Below are 18,777 nucleotides of genomic sequence, written 5' to 3'. Positions count from 1 at the left end.
CTAGTTATATTAATTCAGAGTCCTGTATGTTCTTACTACTTATTAACTGCACCATATATTCTTTGACAAAATTTAATCGAGCTATATTGTGAGCATCTATTTTGTCATACACAAACACACGTTACACCGTTTGACGCATCCCTGTTTGTTAAATGTGATGTCGAGTGTTGCGGATAGAGGACATTCTAGAAAACGCTTCATCGACGGCGTCATCATCTTCTGTGATATAGTCGTCTTCATTCTGGAAAGTCGTATTAGCCTTTAGCTTTGATAGTTGTTTATATTTCACATGCTAATATAGTTTCCGATGCCTGTTATATTATGCATATGCCGTCTATTTTATAAGACAACATTTTTTATATATCATTACGGAAACATATAATAATGTCATTTAACAGAATGATGGTGACGATAATTTTTCCAACGTTCTTCATGAAATTTATCACGTTCATTATGAAAAACACCAAGAGAATTTTTGAGGGGATCGGTCACCTATATCTATAATATGAGGAAGGCGTTATCCTTAAATTCCAGCTTTATACCAAAACAATGTTCTATATATTGTTTGGTTGTTTGTTGCTTAGCGTCCAGTGGCAAATATTTCATGCATGTCCTAGGCTACATTTACATATAGTTTTTGTCTAAAATAAAATAATAAGTTCAGATGGAAAATGTTTAGGGAATGATCATTGAACTTCAAAAGGCAGGATGGGGTATGGTATTTTTCTTTTTAATAAAAAAAATCCACTTCCCTAATTGATGAAATAAATACCAGTTCAAGCATAGGACGAACACATATTTTAAATCCAGATCTTCACCAAAAACGATTATAGCTTTCAGATATGCAAAATAAATTAAAACTTTTATGTATCTAAAAACATTTAAAACTACCCAAACTGCACACGTAAGTTTGTACACACGGTCCTACAAAAAACGCCCAGAGAAGAAAAAAATCGGCCGGCGAAGAAAATAAAGCGCCCGGGGGAATAACAATTAACAATAAATGTTTTCCTGAATAAAAAAAAAAAAGTATTGTTTGCTTTGTCTGAAGTGTTTAGATAGTGGTGTTGCACTTTTACATTTTAGATTTAAAAATTGTATATAAGTAAGCCGTAAATATAAACAAGAGTATATATAAGAATCATGAACGATATTGTCCTTGATCAAAACGTATATTTCGTTAATTAAAAAAAGCAGTGCACGAGGTCTTATATTCGCAACTGCATTTTCAACACTCTTCCAAGTTTTGTATTTTGTTAAACATCCTGGAATGTTCAACTTTATTTGGAAATTATTGGCAAAGTACTGAGTCTAGCAGAATTTACACCAGAAGCCAGTATCACATTGTCTTTCAATTGGGAACTACATGTAAACTGCTTAAACTTGAGAACAACATTAGAAGCCAAGATCAACAATATTTGGAACTACATCACCATGTATAGAATAATCAAAGTACATGCACTGTCAGAATCCATATGGGAATCAATCTACACTTGGTGTCTATATGCCATATGTTGTCAGAATACATGCTCTCAAGAAGCCAAAGATCAATTATAGTTTAGAACTGTATGCTTTACTACTGGCAAAATCCATAAAAAAAATACAGGATCACAAAATGTCCTACTTTATCCACCTGTCCTAATAATGATTACAGATTATTGAGTCTTGTAAAAAAAAACACTGAAGGAGCATAGTGATGTATAGAAATAATGCAAAAATATACATAGAACTGATCAGCTAAGGATTGTACATGTATACATTTAAATATTTACTAGTATATTGAAATAAACAATGTTAATAAATGTCTAATAAATTTGATCACATATGATATGAGGAATACAAATTAAAAATGTTTCAATTTTTTTTTTAAAAGACCTGTTTTTCAATTTAATTATTTTCTCAGCTGCCTGTAGTGAAAACATGATTTATGATATGCAGTTGTCTTTAATACTTTAATACAGAAGGCAGCTAATGATATATGGAAATATTGGAAATCATAATACCAAGTGGCAGTTGTGGTAAAGGCACATGGTTTGTTTCATCTTTAGAAATTATTGTGATGTTTTAATTAATGCAAAATCCTCTTTTTTACACTACGAGGCTTCGTATTTATACATCCAGCTGTATGAACACTCTGTCTAAGCAAGGGAACACCTGTCAGATTTGTCATAGTTCTATGTAAACCCTATACGACATGAAAATAAAAAGATTGTCAATGGACAACTATCCATAAAAGTAAAATTTAAAGGTCGATATCATAAAAAAAACGAATCTTATTATATCATAATACATAGATCGATAATTTTTTTACGTTTCTTTGCATCAGGTGGATCAAGCCAGTGTTCACAAAGAAATTTGTCATTTATATTTTTAGTCGCAATGGCACACTCCACTTTTTTTAATCAAATACTTTCCTTATTAGCTTCCCTTTTAAAAACGCATGTCAAAAAGTAAGACAAACTTAAAGTTTGCCAACATCACCGACTAATTAGTAATATAGCGTCCCTGTATACTGGGCGATTTTTTAAAATTACAATCCAAACTTTTTCCTGAACCTAGTAAGTAGATTTTTTTATTTATAAAGTCTTTAGTAGTGTTTGGAACTGACTGGTAACTGCGGGTGTGTGTCCTATAGTCAAAACATCGACATGCATGTCAAACGGAACAATTTGCGGTCCTCCGCAAAGCATGCAGTATTGAGGGATAATATCATAGACCGATATAAGGTCGGAATACCACGTCCCGGTTACGATTAGTCAATTGTAATCTACATGAAAAAGTGAAAATAGCAAATTATTGAAGTGTCCTTTTGTTTCTGCGTAAAATAAATAATCAATTTAGTGAAATGTGTTGCTGGATCCGTTGGTCTATTATAATGACACTTTCACTACAGTTTGTAAGCTGTTATGTCCTCCTTTATACAACAGAACATAGCAAATTAACAAAATAACAATTAGCAAAATATGTAATATGAAAATATCATATTAAAAAGAAACAAGTACGCCGCCGAGGTCTTATATAGGACTAGTGTTCGGGAAACTCATAGACTTATGATAAGAGAAAACATTTTCGGTATGTTCGTGCCCATTTTTTGATTAAATGAAAATGTTACGTGTTACTGTTAAAAATTGACATGTTCAAATTTGTTTATGGAAAGAAACAAAATACTTAATTATTATCAAAATTTTGCAGTGGATGAACAGAATAGAATAGAATAGAATAGAATATTTTTATTTCCCAAAGTACAGGGCCCATAAAGGTCATTAAATCAGATACAATTGATTTACATAATTGGTAACAACAGCAATAATAATAGCGGCATATACACATGACACATTATCATCTATATTTGGAATATAAACATTGGTCAGAATCAAGCCAAAAAACACATATATTTTGTGAATAAAAGAATTGCATGTTATGCTTTTATTTTCAAATTGTTCACTTGACTAAATGTCAGTGTTCATACCTGATCTCCTTAATTCAAAACAGTCACAGGGAAGATAATAGCTGCTAAATCTCCAAGCAATCAACACGTGAAAACAAATGTTATACTGGCGAGTCCAAAATACATTTTTTTATATATTTATATTAAACTATAACTGAGTATGCCTGTAAATCCACAGGGGCGGATCCAGCCATGAGTAGGGTTTCAGCTATATGCTCCCATGTATATGCATTGATCAGCCAAAAAAAGGGGGGTTCCAATCCCTGGATCCCCCCTGGATCCGTAAATGATCTAATATAACTATATACATGTTCACTGTAAATTTTTGAGCCCACATGTCGAAGATTACAGGAACATAAACTGCGTAAATATATGTGACGTGACGTATTTATGTAGAATATCGTAATTATGGTAATGCTTGTATTTGAATATGATGTTAAAACATACAGAAGTGTTTCCTTTAGATTCAACGTAACCGTATAGCAACGCGAATTATAGAACTGAAAACCTAACATTGGTGCCGTTTTTAGTATGTCGAGGATTGCGGAAGCATTACCCGTAATCATGTGTGCCGCTGCCACTAACTATTTGACGTCGCATATATATTAGTCCGGCTGATTGGTGAAAAAATTGTTGGTTTGATGGATAAAAGCACCAAATTTGGCATGGTAGTAGTTCTAGGTATGTTAAAACACTTAGCTATGGACCCAACTTGCAATTTCAATATGGCGGCTTTTTTTCAAGATGGACTCCATAAAATATCAAAATCTGCATACATAACTTATATAAGGTCAGTTTCAGATCAACATTTGGTGTGACAGTAGTGAAAAGTAAAAGCACAAAAATACAAAATCAAAAGTCCAAACACATCAAACGAATGGGTACCAACTGTCATATTCCTGACTTGGTACAGGCATTTTCTAATGTAGAAAATGGTGGATTGAACCTGGTTTTATAGCTAGCTTAACCTCTCACTTGTATGACAGTCGCGTCAAATTCTATTACATTGTCAACGATGTTATTGCATCAACAATATAATATTTGACTAGATGAGAGGTGTTTCAAAAAGTATAAACTATGAATACATCTTGCAATTTCAATATGGCGTTTTTTTTTAAGATGGCCGCCATAAAAAATCAAAATCAGCAAATATCACTTTTACATGTTGAAATACCTGGACAAAGTTAAAATTTCAAAATGGCGGCTTTTTCCAAGATGGTCGTCATATGATATCAAAATCAACACATAAACATTACATATAGTTACGCAGAGTTTTGTCTTGACATACCATCTGTAACACTAAGTGTCCTTTGCTACATGCCACATTTTTATACATGTTATACTAAAGCAAAGCAACATTGGTTCTCTCAACATTAAAATATTTGTGAAGGAATTATAGAAAATCTTTACTGTGATACCCTTCTTGCAGAAATGTATCCTACAACAGGATTGACGTGTAGACACTGGCGTTTTTTTTTTCAAATATCTAAACTAGAATGAAAACTTCTCGACTCAAACATCTCCTTTATGATTAGGTGAAAGAGGACATAGTAATAATCTTAACATAATTGAAGTAATATGACGCTTGGCATGACCTCAGGGCATGCCATTATCAATGCATTTACTTGATCTAGTCAAATATTATTTTGTTGATGCAATTAAACAGGGCAACTACAACATAGTTGTATGACAACGAAATATGAATAAGCTGCACATACAGATAGTTCACACATACATTATGTAGTTATGATAACGTTTATGTACTAGTTTGATCCAATTATTCATTTATCTAAAGTAACTGAACTAGAAGATTCCATCTATTCAATATTTACTATGTGTAACCTGTCTCGAATTCTGTTGTTTTTACAACACCAGACAGAACATTATTGCCGACACCTACAGCTAGAGAATCGGTACACACACGTAGGACTAACATTGCCTTTTTTCAGCATTTTTTTCTGTCTTAACCAAATGGTTCGAAATGTTTGTATTTCTCTGATATTTTCTGATACTTTGACCAATATATAAGGTGCCAGCACAACTGATTGTAATAATGCTATGACATTTTAACAAGAAATATTAGTATAAACTAAGAATTATCCTAGCACTAACCAAATATATCAATAACAGTCAAACAAATCATATAGGCGTCATGAAAACGTTCGAATGTTTCCATTTATGGGATATTTGATTAAAATGTCAAAAACACAATCCTAAGAACGTAGTATCAACTGCAAATAGTAATTCGAAGAATGAAATGAATATCAACAGAGCCATGTTTTAGTTAAATTAATTTCTTACATTTTTTTTCGGCTGCCATTTTGAAATGTCCGCCTTTTTTTTTGTAAAGTTTTTAAAAATTCCGCCATGACTTACTTTAAACATTAAATCGCATGTTTTATGCTTTAAAAATATTAGATTTGAATATTATTTGCTGTAATTTAAAACTGGTAACTGATATTTGGACTGATTGGTAGCCATCTTGAAAATGGCCGCCAAATTGGATTTTTCCGGGTGGGTCCATAGCTTAAATTGACTACCATTGTGCAAAATTTCATGCTTTTATCATCAAACCCACCATTCTTTTCAAAAAAATGCACGAATCAGCTGGACTATATGTAAAATGTCGTAACTATGTGTCTGCTTGTTTTAAAAAGAATATTAAACTGTACATAAGTATTTCCCATTAAAACAATCTCCCCTTATAACAAAATAAAATTAACAACCAAAAGTGATCATCAACAGTTTTCAAAAAAAGAAGAACTATAAAGTAACGTAAGCATCTAATAAGAATTGCAACTTAATAGTCAACAGATGCACCCTGGTGTTTTTCAAGACTTTACAGTTACATGTAGTTCATTGACTTTTAATACCGTCTTCAGGTTGTGTGAAATAATTGATATAAGAACTGATTGTTTATGTAATATATACGTGTTTCTCGTTTCGTTTATATAGATTAGACCGTTGGTTTTCCCGTTTGAATGGTTTTACATGGTTTTCCCGTTTGAATGGTTTTACACTAGTAATTTTGGGGCCCTTTATAGCTTGTTGTTCGGTGTGAGCCAAGGCTCCGTGTTGAAGGCCGTACTTTAACCTATAATGGTTTAATTTTTAAATTGTTATTTGGATGGAGAGTTGTCTCATTGGCACTCACACCACATCTATATCTATGATAAATGTTACCATGAATGGGGCAGTAGGTCTGTGTTTATTGATTTAACCTGGCCGTGGAGGTTTTGATGTTCTCCCTCACTTAGATTTATCAGATTCATCTGCTGTGTTATCTTTCAGTTTACTATTGTAATTCATTAGGAATTGTTTTAAAATCATGTTTAACAATTTAGTATCAGGCTTTTCAGTGAAAATTGAAAAGTGTCACAACTTCCTTCTAACTTCATCATTGTCAGATTGGGACCTATGTGTTTAGTTTTCGCCTTATCAAAATGTCAGCCAGACTGTAGCCATTGTCTAGCGATGTTGTTCTAAAAGAAATAGTTATATTTGTCGTCAGACTTTTTAGCATTTTTTGAATTAGGTAGAGGAAGATGTGATATGAGTGCCAATGAACAAACTCTTCATTAAAATAACATTTTTTTTTTAAAGTAAACCATTATAAGTCAATGTTCGGCCTTCAACACGAAGCAATCTGTGATGAGTTTATCTAAAGCTAGTCATCATTTCAGTTTAATCATGTATATCTACTGTATAGTCATTTGATAAAATTTACTGTTTGCAAATCTGATTATTATTCTTGATAATAATGATGTTTTTGTCCCAGGGTTGGATGGATAGTTGTCTCATTGACACTCATACCACATCGTCTTATATGTATGACAGTATCTTTATAATCATGAACGCATATGCATCAAACAAACAAAGAGTGCCTTTCAATATATAGACCAAGCTAATGGTTTTGAAAAAAACAAAACAATGGATAACCCTATGTAGTTTAATTACGATTATAGGGATTACACCACTGTCCCAGGTTATGGGAGGGTTGAGCGCAGTTTAAACATATTTAACCATGCCACATTTGTTATTCTTCGTTCTCTTTTTTGTCACCGTACGATTGCTTATAAATGTTTCCATTTACTTCATATGAACGTAGGTTGATAGTTGTCTCGTTTGCAATCAAACCAAATCTCCTTTTAAAACTGTTCTACAAACTAACAACATCAATGTCACCAATCAGTGTTTAACACAACGAAAAGATACCGCACTTGAGTCAGGTTTCAGTTGTCCATTAAACAATATTTTATTGATGTATCTTCATTAAGTCAAAACGCATCCCTGCATCATACAATATGTCGATGCTGTTTTCGTTCTTAATATATAGGGACAGGTCAATGGGTTATAAGTAAAACTTATAATCATATTGCTTCATCTGCAATAGCAAAAACCAAATATACTGCATCATATATGCATGTCAAAGTAAACAAATTATGCTTGCTATTGTAACGTGTGGATACTCATTAATAAAGTATTAACAATTGAAGTTATAAACCACTGACCCTGGTTGAGCACTTACTAAAATGATTAATCCCACCACATTCTTTATGTTTTGTTCTTATTATTAAAGTAGTTATCAATGGTACCAGAAGACTTTACGCTAAGTGTCAGTCTATGTTGTTTTACTTCCTCTAGTCCAATAGGTTGCTTCCTGTTTTATTTCATATTATGTTAAAATTGTATTTTTTTTCAATCCAGTATGATAACACTGCACTCCACATTGCTGTAGAACATGGATACACAGAAATTGTCTAATTGCTGATTGATGGTGGCATTGATCTCAATATAAAGAATCAGGTCAGTGGATTATAACTTAAACTTACAATCATATTGAATTATCGGCAATACCAAAACAGTCATTTACTGAATCATATGTGATGTCAAACTAGGCGCAATTAGCTTTGCTAGTGTGTGTGTGGACACTCTTTAGTAAAGTAAGGTTGCAAAATTAGTGAAAAGTGACAATTTAGAATCTTCCATAACAAACATTGTAGAATGCAGATCATTGGAACATTTTGTTGACTCAAACAAAATTTCCTAAGGTTGTGGTTCCAACATATCGAGAAAACACAAGGGCAAATTGTAACAGTTCTAGTGGTGACGCTTACAATCAACGACAATTCAAATGTGATGAGATAATATCATACCACAAAAACATAAAACTTAAACAATATTCAACTGACATGTACTTAACATTTAAACCAAATAAAAATTATATGAGAGCACACTGATATAACTACTCGAAACTACAGAAATGGCACTGTTTTTCTAATTTGATACAAGATTTGATATGGTTTACATAGAATAACAGAAAACACGATTGCATAGAGTGAGCAACAAAACTACGTATTGACGTTGGTTATGTTTCGATAGTCAACGTTGACCGAACATCTTTTCGTAAACAATTTGAACATGATGACGGCGACAATAACACCGCCATTAACATAATTAATTTTCACTGCACGTTAATCGTTAACTAAAATAATACGCAAACACATACACATTCGTTTAAATGATAATAAGTTTTTTTGCAGTTAATTTTTTTAATAACATTTTATTGACACGGTGTTGTTTTATTCTCTTATTTGACATAATCTATTATCGTTATCATTCAATGATATGTTAAACATATTGTATGTAATTATGTATAGAATGGTCAAACTGCACTTCACAATGCTGCAGGAGCAATAAACACGAAAATCCCCATCTTGCTTATTGATGCTGGTATTGATCTAAATACACAGAACAAGGTAAGTAAAAGATCAACAAAACCGACACAAAACTATGAACTTCGTGTTTATATATGCAAAAACAAAAAACAATGTTTGTTAACATAGAATATCGTTTGATTTCTTCAAATTGAATTGACCTCACCCTTTTTATATCAATTTAGAGTTCTGTATTTTATTACGATTTATTAACTGCACCATATATACTTTGACAAAATTAATCGAGCTATATTGTTAGCATCTATTTTGTCGTATACAAACACACGTTACACCGTTTGACGCATCCCTGTTTGTTTAATGTTATGTCTGAGTGTTGCGGATGGAGGATATTCTAGAAAACGCTTCATCGACGGCGTCATCATCTTCTGTGTTATATTCGTCATCATTCGGGAAAGTCGTATAAGCCTTTAGCTTTGATAGATGTTCATAGTGCACATGCTAGTATAGTTTTCGATGCCTGTTATATTGTGCCTATGTCTTCTATTTTATAAGACACTATATTTTTATATATCATTAAAGAAACATAATTTAGCATTGTTTTGAAAAGAAAGAAAAACGGACAGCAACATGTAGTGTTATTACGATTGTACAGGTAGGAATTTAACTTCGACAATTGGCGCCAGAAAAGAAATTTGACGCATAATATGTCGGACTTAACATTTTAAATATAAATACTGTTGCTTTGTCATCAATATGTTTGTATTCACATATATAAGGTATTCATGTGTCTGTAATATGTGAGGTTTTTTGTTAACAGAGACAAAAGATACATAAACAACCAGTCAGTTATGTATTTTTGTTTGGTGTTTTTTCTCCAATCTGATGATTTAAGCCTTTTTGAATTTATTATAAGTATAGTATGTTCATATACTGTGCTGTTAAACAACTGTCCCACGTTAAGGAAGGTTGAGAGCATATAAATATGTTTAACCCCTCCACATGCTTTATGGTTTGTTTTCATTGTTGAAAGCCTTACGATTTCTTATAAATGTTTACATCCACTTCATTCAAACGAAGGTGGATAGGGGTCTCGATGTCAATCAAACCAAATCTCCTTTTATACTCTTCTGTGAAATAACAATATCAATGTCACCATTGGGTCCTCATCACAGCAAGAAAAACTCCCGCAGCTGTAGTCGGGCTTTAGCTGATCCCTAAACAATAATCAATCTATGCATATTCATTAAGCTCAAATGCATCCATGCACCATGCAAAATGAACTAATGACAAATTCGTATAAAACTCTGATATCGGGTACCAGTTTTACTTTACGCTAAGTGCCAGTCTATGCTGTTTTACTTCCATTAGTCCAATAGGTTGCTTCCTGTTTTATTTCCTATTATGTTAAAACTGTATTTTTTTATCTAGTATGGTAACACTGCACTTGTCGTTGCTGTAAGTAACGGAAACACAGAAATCGCTAAGTTGTTGATTGATGGTGGCATCGATCTCAATATAATGAATCAGGTCAGTAACTTACAATCATATTAAATTATCCGCTATACCAAAACATTCATTTACTGCATCACATGTGATTTCAAACTAGACCCAATATGCTTTCTAGTGTGTGTGTGGATACTCTTTACTAAAGTAAAGTTGCAAAATTAGTGAAAAGTGACAAATTAGAATCTTCCATAACAAACACTGAAGAATGCAGAACATTGGAAATTGAAACAAATTGTCCTATTGTTGTGGTCACAAAATATCGAGAAAAACACAAGGGCAAATTGAAACAGTTCTAGTGGTGAGGCTTACAATCAACGACAATTTAAATGTAATGAGATAATATAATACGACAAAAACATAAAACATAAACAATATTTTACTGACATGTACTGAAAGTTAAAACCAAATAAAAATCATATGAGAGCACACTGATATAAGTACTCGAAACTACTGAAATTGCACTGTTTTTTTTGTAATTTTACACAACATATGATATGGTTTACATAGAATAACAAAAAACACGATTGCATAGAGTGAGCAACAAAACTACATATTGACGTTGGTTATGTTGCGATAGTCAACGTTGACCGAACATCTTTTCGTTACCAATTTGAACAAGATGACGGCGACAATAACACTGCCATTAACATAATTAATTTTCACTGCACGTTAAACGTTAACTAAAATAATACACAAACACATTCGTTAAAATGATAATAAGTTTTTTGCAGCTAATTAATTTTATTACTTTTCATTGACACGGTGTTGTTTTATTCTCTTATTTGACATAATCAGCTATCGTTATCATTCAATGATATGTTAAAACGTGTGTATGTCATTATGTATAGGATGGCAAAACTGCACTTCACTATTCTGCTCGAGAAGGAAACACGGAAATCACCATGTTGCTTATTGATGCTGGTATTAATCTAAATTCAAAGGACAAGGTTAGTAAATGATCAACACAACCGACACAAAACTATGTACTACATGTTAATATATGCAACATATTTGTTAACAAAGTATAACGTTTTGATTTCTTCAAATTAAATTGACCTCACCCTTTTTATATTAATTTAGAGTTCTGTATTTTATTACTACTTATTAACTGCAACATATATACTTTGACAACATTAATCGAGCTATATTGTGAGCATCTATTTTGTCATATACAAACACACATTACACCGTTTCACGCATCCCTGTTTGTTAAATATTATGTCTGAGTATTGCGGATGGAGGACATTCTAGAAAACGCTTCATCGGCGGCGTCATCATCTTCTGTGTTATAGTCGTCATCATTCGGGAAAGTCGTATAAGCCTTTAGCTTTGATAGTTGTTCATAGTTTACATGCTGAGATAGTTTTCGATGCCTGTTATATTGTACCTATGCCTTCTATTTTATAAGACACCATTTTTTATATATCATTATGGAAACATATACAATAATGTCATATAACAGAATGATGGTGACGATAATTTATACAGCGTTCTTCTTGTTTATCACGTTCATTATGAAATGAAGAAAAAACCCAAGATAATATTTGAGGGGATCGGTCACCTATATCTATAGTATGAGGAAGCAAATTTTTGACATGCTTGTATTTCCCATTTTGATTCTCAATCTTATTTTGCTGTTATATAATTAAAACTTGAAAAGTAAGCTTGCACAAAAAATATTTGCAAAAAATGACACAAAACTGAATCTGAATTGGTACATGAAATTGATGTAGAACCCGTAAACTGAAGATGATCAGGAAAACGAATGTGTTTGTGTTCGAGTCGGATATTTTTCACAGAAGCCCTTCAGCGCTATCAATCAAATTTATTTAATAGTCAAAATTTTACACTAGTATTCAGGTTCATCCTTACGACCGTATTTTCACCTAAAAAAACTATTGTGTTCAGGGTCCAACTAAAAAGCTCAAGTGTGTTTACTAAAATATAAAACTTGGAGGACTGTTCAAAATGCAGTTGCGAATATTAGACCTCGGTCACTGTTTTTTTAATCACGAAATATCGCTCATGATTCTTCCATATACTCTTGTTTATATTTACGGCTTACTTATATACAACTTTGAAATCTAAAATGTAAAAGTGCAACAACACTATCTACACACTTTAGACAATGTCAAGCAATGATTATTTTTTATTCCGGAAAACATTTATTGTTATAAATTATTATTAGTTTCTTTTCCCGGGGGCTTTTTTTTTTTCTCCGGGCGCTTTTTAGTAGGACTGTATGTAAATAGTTATCAAAAGTACCAGGATTATAATTTTATACGCCAGACGCGCGTTTCGTCTACATAAGACTCATCAGTGACGCTCAGATCAAAATAGTTAAAAAGCCAAACAAATACAAATTTGAAGAGCATAGAGGACCCAAAATTCCAAAAAGTTGTGCCAAAAACGGCTAAGGTAATCTACTCCTGGGGTAAGAAAATCCTTAGTTTTTCGAAAAATTCCAAGTTTTATAAACAGAAAATTTATAATATGACCATATAATTGATATTCATGTCAACACCAGCAGCTAAAGACGTACTTGTGCGGTATGGGTAGTTTCAAATGTTTTTAGATATATAAAAGTTTTAATTTATTTTGCATATCTGAAAGATATAATCGTTTTTGGTTAAGATCTGGATTTAGAATATTTGTACGTCCTATGCTTGAACAGATATTTTTTTCATCAATTTGGGAATACCATACCCCCTCCTGCCTTTTGAAGTTCAATGCTCATTCCCTTAGCATTTTTCATCTGAACTTATTATCTTATTTTAAACAAAAACTATATGTTAATGTAGCCTAGGACATGCATGAACTATTTGCCACTGTACGTTAAGCAACCAACAACCAATCAATATATAGAACATTGCCTTGGTATAAACCTGACATTTAAGGTATTATATTATATTATAGATAAAGGTGATCGATCCCCTTAAATATTATCTTGGTGTTTTTTATTAACCATTGGGTCCTCAACACAGCGAGAAAAAAACTTCCGCAGCTGGAGTCGGGCTTTAGCTGATCATTAAACCATTATCAATCTATGTATATTTATTAAGCTTAAATGTAATCATGCACCATGCAATATTAACTAATGACAAATTCGTATTATACTCTGGTTTCGGGTACCAGTTTGACTATACGCTAAGTGCGAGTCTATGTTGTTTTAATTCATTGAATGCAATAGGTTGATTACTGTTTTATTTCATATTATGTTAAAATAGTGTTTTTGTCAATCCAGTATAGTTGCACTGCACTTCACATTGCTGTACATCAGAGATACACAGATATCGTCAAATTGCTGATTGATGGTGGCATTGATCCCAATATACAGACAAGGGTAAGTGGATTATAAGTCAAACTTACAATCATATTGAATTATCGGCAATACCAAAACATTCATTTACTGCATCATACGTGATGTCAAACTAGACGCAATAAGCTTTCTAGTGTGTGTGTGGATACTCTTTAGTAAAGTAAGGTTGCAAAATTAGTGAAAAGTGACAAATTAGAATCTTCCATAACATACATTTTAAAATGCAGAACATTAGAAAAGTTTGTTGACTTAAAAAAATCCTAAGATTGTGGTCACACTTTATCGAGAAAACATCAGGTTATGTTGTCACAATTCTAGTGATAGAGCTTACAATCAATGACAATTTAAATGTGATGAGATTATATCAAAAACATAAAACATAAACAATATTCAACTGACATGTACTGAAAATTTAAACCAAATAAAAAGATATGAGCGCACACTGATATAAGTACTCGAAACTACTGAAATTGCACTGTTTTTGTTATCTAACACAAAATATGATATGTTTTACATAGAATAACAGAAAACACGATTGCATAGAGTGAGCAACAAAAATACAGGAACACCTTTTAGTATCAATTTTGTCGAAACTATTCAACACAATTCAAAGGATACATTTTACTTTTAAATAGTCAGAGCATTGCTCGCTAGATAGCCATATGGCTACGACGTAGAATGAATTATACCATTATTTTGAAAACTTTAAAGACTAGGGAAATTTAGAAATAGACATACTGACAACTGTAAATGTTTCTTCCTCAAACAAAAAGATGTGCACATCTTTAACTAGATCAGTTTAAATCATTACCGGTCAACCAAGTCTTAGAACAATAATAAAAGAAGTAGACATTAACGAAATGTTCACTGTAACATTTACTAACAATGAGACAATACAAAATATGACAAGACCTGCAATGTCTATATACTGTGGATTCATTTATTTTCGTTGGTATCAATTTTCGTGGATTGCTGAAAACTTGCATATTCGTGGATATTTGATTTCGTGGATTTGACAATTTCTGTATATTAAGCCTATTATAAATATGTATTTCGTTGAACATTTGATTTCGTGGCTAGCCCATAATCACGAAACATTGGTATCCATCGAATAATAATGAATCCATAGTAGCATGTTTGAAACTTTTTTGATAACAAATTTAAAACATGTAATGGTTTACTGTTATAAATTGTTATTTGGATGGAGAGTTGTCTCATTGGCACTCACACCACATCTACCTATATCTATGTAAGTATACTATACAACGTAAAGTATATAAGTATGTCATTCCTACATTCAAGATCATAGAAAGTATTAAATGTTGCATCTGTCTCCAGTCCACCTCTTACTGTATGACTATCTATGATCAATAAACGTTTACAATTTCTTCCGTTAAATGGCTAGTTTAATAATCGTGTCATAACAATATCATACATCTTCTCCTGGTATAAACCAACCGTCATTGTAGACATAAAATAAATACTGGCACCAAATAACCAAGTATAATCAATACTTGTACCAAATATTCAAGTATAACCAATACTTGTACCAAATGTTCAATTATACATAAATACTCTGAATATGCACGCCATAAAAGGCTATAATAAATACCAAAGACTTTGTAAAGTGGATAGTCGCACGACAACGCCGATGCTGAACTCAAAGAACGGGAAGCTATTTATAACTATGCATGGAAAATTATATAGTTCAAAATGTAAATAAAACAAAAAAGATATTCATTTCCCAAATTCTGAGAAACAATCCTACGTTCTGATAAATTGTCTTTCACATAGCCATCCTTTGAAGTGTCCGACTTCCAACGTCCATTAAGTTTAAAATGTCTATCTGAAAAACCAAACCTTGCATCGGTAATAACACCACAAGTTCGTAAACTATATAATCCGTATGCTTTTATATCGGGAACAAATGGAAAAATTGCATCAAAGATATTTCCCTCATCCTTGTATAGCTTAAAGGCTTATTTGTTGAACAAAAAACAAAATTTTCTTTCACTTGTGATACATTCCTGAATAAATACAAATGAATCAGATTAAATGCCACTCCAGGCATAAATAATTCCAAATTAGACCTGGACGCAAATTTGTGACGTTCCTCACTATAATAAACCAGTTTCCATCTCTGTAAATATCCGTTTTTTCGATAAAAATTGAAATGTGTATTGACTTTCCATTAATATCATAATAACGCAAATTCAACAATTCTGATACAAGCCTAAAACCTAGATATCCCAATATACACGCACACATGGTACGTTGTGTAAACCGATTATATGCACAAAATAACTTATTAAACGCATCCTGTAATAACTCATCGGCTCTTCTTTCCAGCTTTGTGAGCCTAATTTCTTTTTAACATCCTTAAAAACATGTTTCACTAATTGGGAATCTGTTGGAGAATCTTCACCAATAATCGAGTGCGCCCTTGTATACTATAGTATGCATCACATACAGGACTAGACGAATCAATATCGTTATTGGACACCTGGAAAAAATATATTTAATAACATTATCTTAATTAATATGTGATTCCTTCCAAGTTTTGACATAGATCATCAATACAATACATAATATACCAATAAAATTAAAAAATACAAGATAGTACATGCAGTAAGAATGTCCCCAATACATGAAAACAATCACCAAGTTAATATTAGATAAATTTATGTCACCCTAAACTCCATTCTAATAGCCAACACCCTAAATAGTAAACCAATGTACCAAAAGCCGATTTATTCCCTCTACCAGGTAAAAAGTTAGCTTTGTTAGTAGGTAGGTAATGTAAACCCAACACCTAATCAATAAAATAAAAAGGCCAGTAAAACGCCGATCTCCACAGAGGTACTATAATCATAGTACCATATGCCTTGTACATGTATACATAAGGACTTTCAATAATAGGCAAACTGGGGGAACATACCACCCATTTATACCTTCTGATCAATTAATCTATCTCCTTTGATATATAAAAATGGCTAGTAATATGCCGATCTCCACAAAGGTAAAATAATAGTAAAACATGCCTTACATTGCTGCATGTATACATAAGGACTTTCAATAATAGGCAAACTGGGGGAACATACCACCCATTTAAACCTTGCCAATTGACAGTGAACGCATCAATACACATTGAATGTACATTCCAATACCTGGAGTAAAATACAGGTAATCCATGGTTGTAATCACTAACAAACCAATAAATTTCATGAGGTCCCAAACAGGGAATCCAAATATTCAAAAATATGTACTGCATAACGGCAGTCATGAGTATTTATGATACGAATTATATAGTCTGCAATTTCATGCTTTGCCCTAGGTATCCATTCAACCTCTTAGAACAAGTGTGTTTCAAACAAGGCACAAAAATAGCATATACAATATCTTGCAAATAAGGCTTCATGATGCCCTTATATATATATGATTATTTTCTGTGACTGTATCTTACATTAATTTGTAGGATCCTTTACTATAGATAATTTAGCTGATCTGTAACAATAACATCTTCATGCCTTATATATCATGTACTGTAGTACGCCGCTAGATTGAAACTGACGTGGAAAGGTAACATATGGCCACCGAAAGCTCTTTTTTTGAGAGCCCAGGTGGTCGTGTGGTCTAGCGGGACGGCTGCAGTGCAGGCGATTTGGTGTCACGATATCACAGTAGCATGGGTTCGAATCCCGGCGAGGGAAGAACCAAAAATTTGCGAAAGCAAATTTACAGATCTAACATTGTTGGGTTGATGTTTAGATGAACAATGGAAACGACGTTTTGGTTATCCGTAAACCATTAATGCGTTTATCTCTCAAAAAATCTGTCAAAGAAGCAATATACATTTAACAGCCGTAAGTTCTTTCCAAGTAGAACTATGGTGTACATCGTATTCACGACGCATACCATGAGCAATATTCTTAGGATTTTCTACTGAACATCTACCATAGCCAGTTCCACTGGTATCACTATAAACATAGTGTGACACGAAAAATTGAATACACAATGTTAAGATTAACACATTTAAGATTTTCCAGACAGAGTATAAGCTGCTCTTTACTTTGAACTGAAAGACCAATATTAGATACGAAGAATAGGCTGACTTAACATCAATACTAATGATTCAATCATAATATAAGGCACATTCCTATGACATACATGTATAAACGACATGGATATATTCTGACCAACGGAAGCTACAGTTCTCCCATAAAATTAACCTAGATATTCTGAAGATAGTATTACTTGTTTTATGGTATCAAACAGTTATGACAGTCTCAACTGGTATGCTTGTGATAGCTTTGTCTGTATCAATGAAATTAACAAATATATCAATGTATAACTGGGAGACCATATGGAAACAACCACTTTGGTCAATAAGGTCTTGTTTAACTCAGGTGGCAATATCTGTACACACACTAATTTCAGAATCGGTGTCAAATCCATAATCAATATACATGAACATTTCTTTTCATCCACCTCAATTTAATTAGTGGTCAAGTAACTTTAGTAAATATACAATAAGCAGAACTTTATCCAAAAGGGGGGAACGAGAATAAAAATATATGAACTTTCATCCAAGGATTTGTAGTCTCAACTATTATACCTTGTCATATGTCCAGTAAAAACCATGATAATTAATCAGCATGAAGATCGTATATGCCTATATGGTGATAAGCTGAATGTCAAACTAAAACAATAACAAATTTATTTAATAGAATGCATAGCTACCATGCTATCTTCAAATTTCACAAAGGTGTTTTCCATAGATGTAAATTGACCTATTGACCTATATTTAAAATTAAACTTTCATTACC

This window comes from Mytilus trossulus, chromosome 13, assembly GCF_036588685.1.
Source record: "Mytilus trossulus isolate FHL-02 chromosome 13, PNRI_Mtr1.1.1.hap1, whole genome shotgun sequence".
Classification (NCBI taxonomy): domain Eukaryota; kingdom Metazoa; phylum Mollusca; class Bivalvia; order Mytilida; family Mytilidae; genus Mytilus; species Mytilus trossulus.
The sequence above is the reverse complement of the archived record's forward strand: the minus strand, read 5'-3'. Positions refer to the sequence as shown.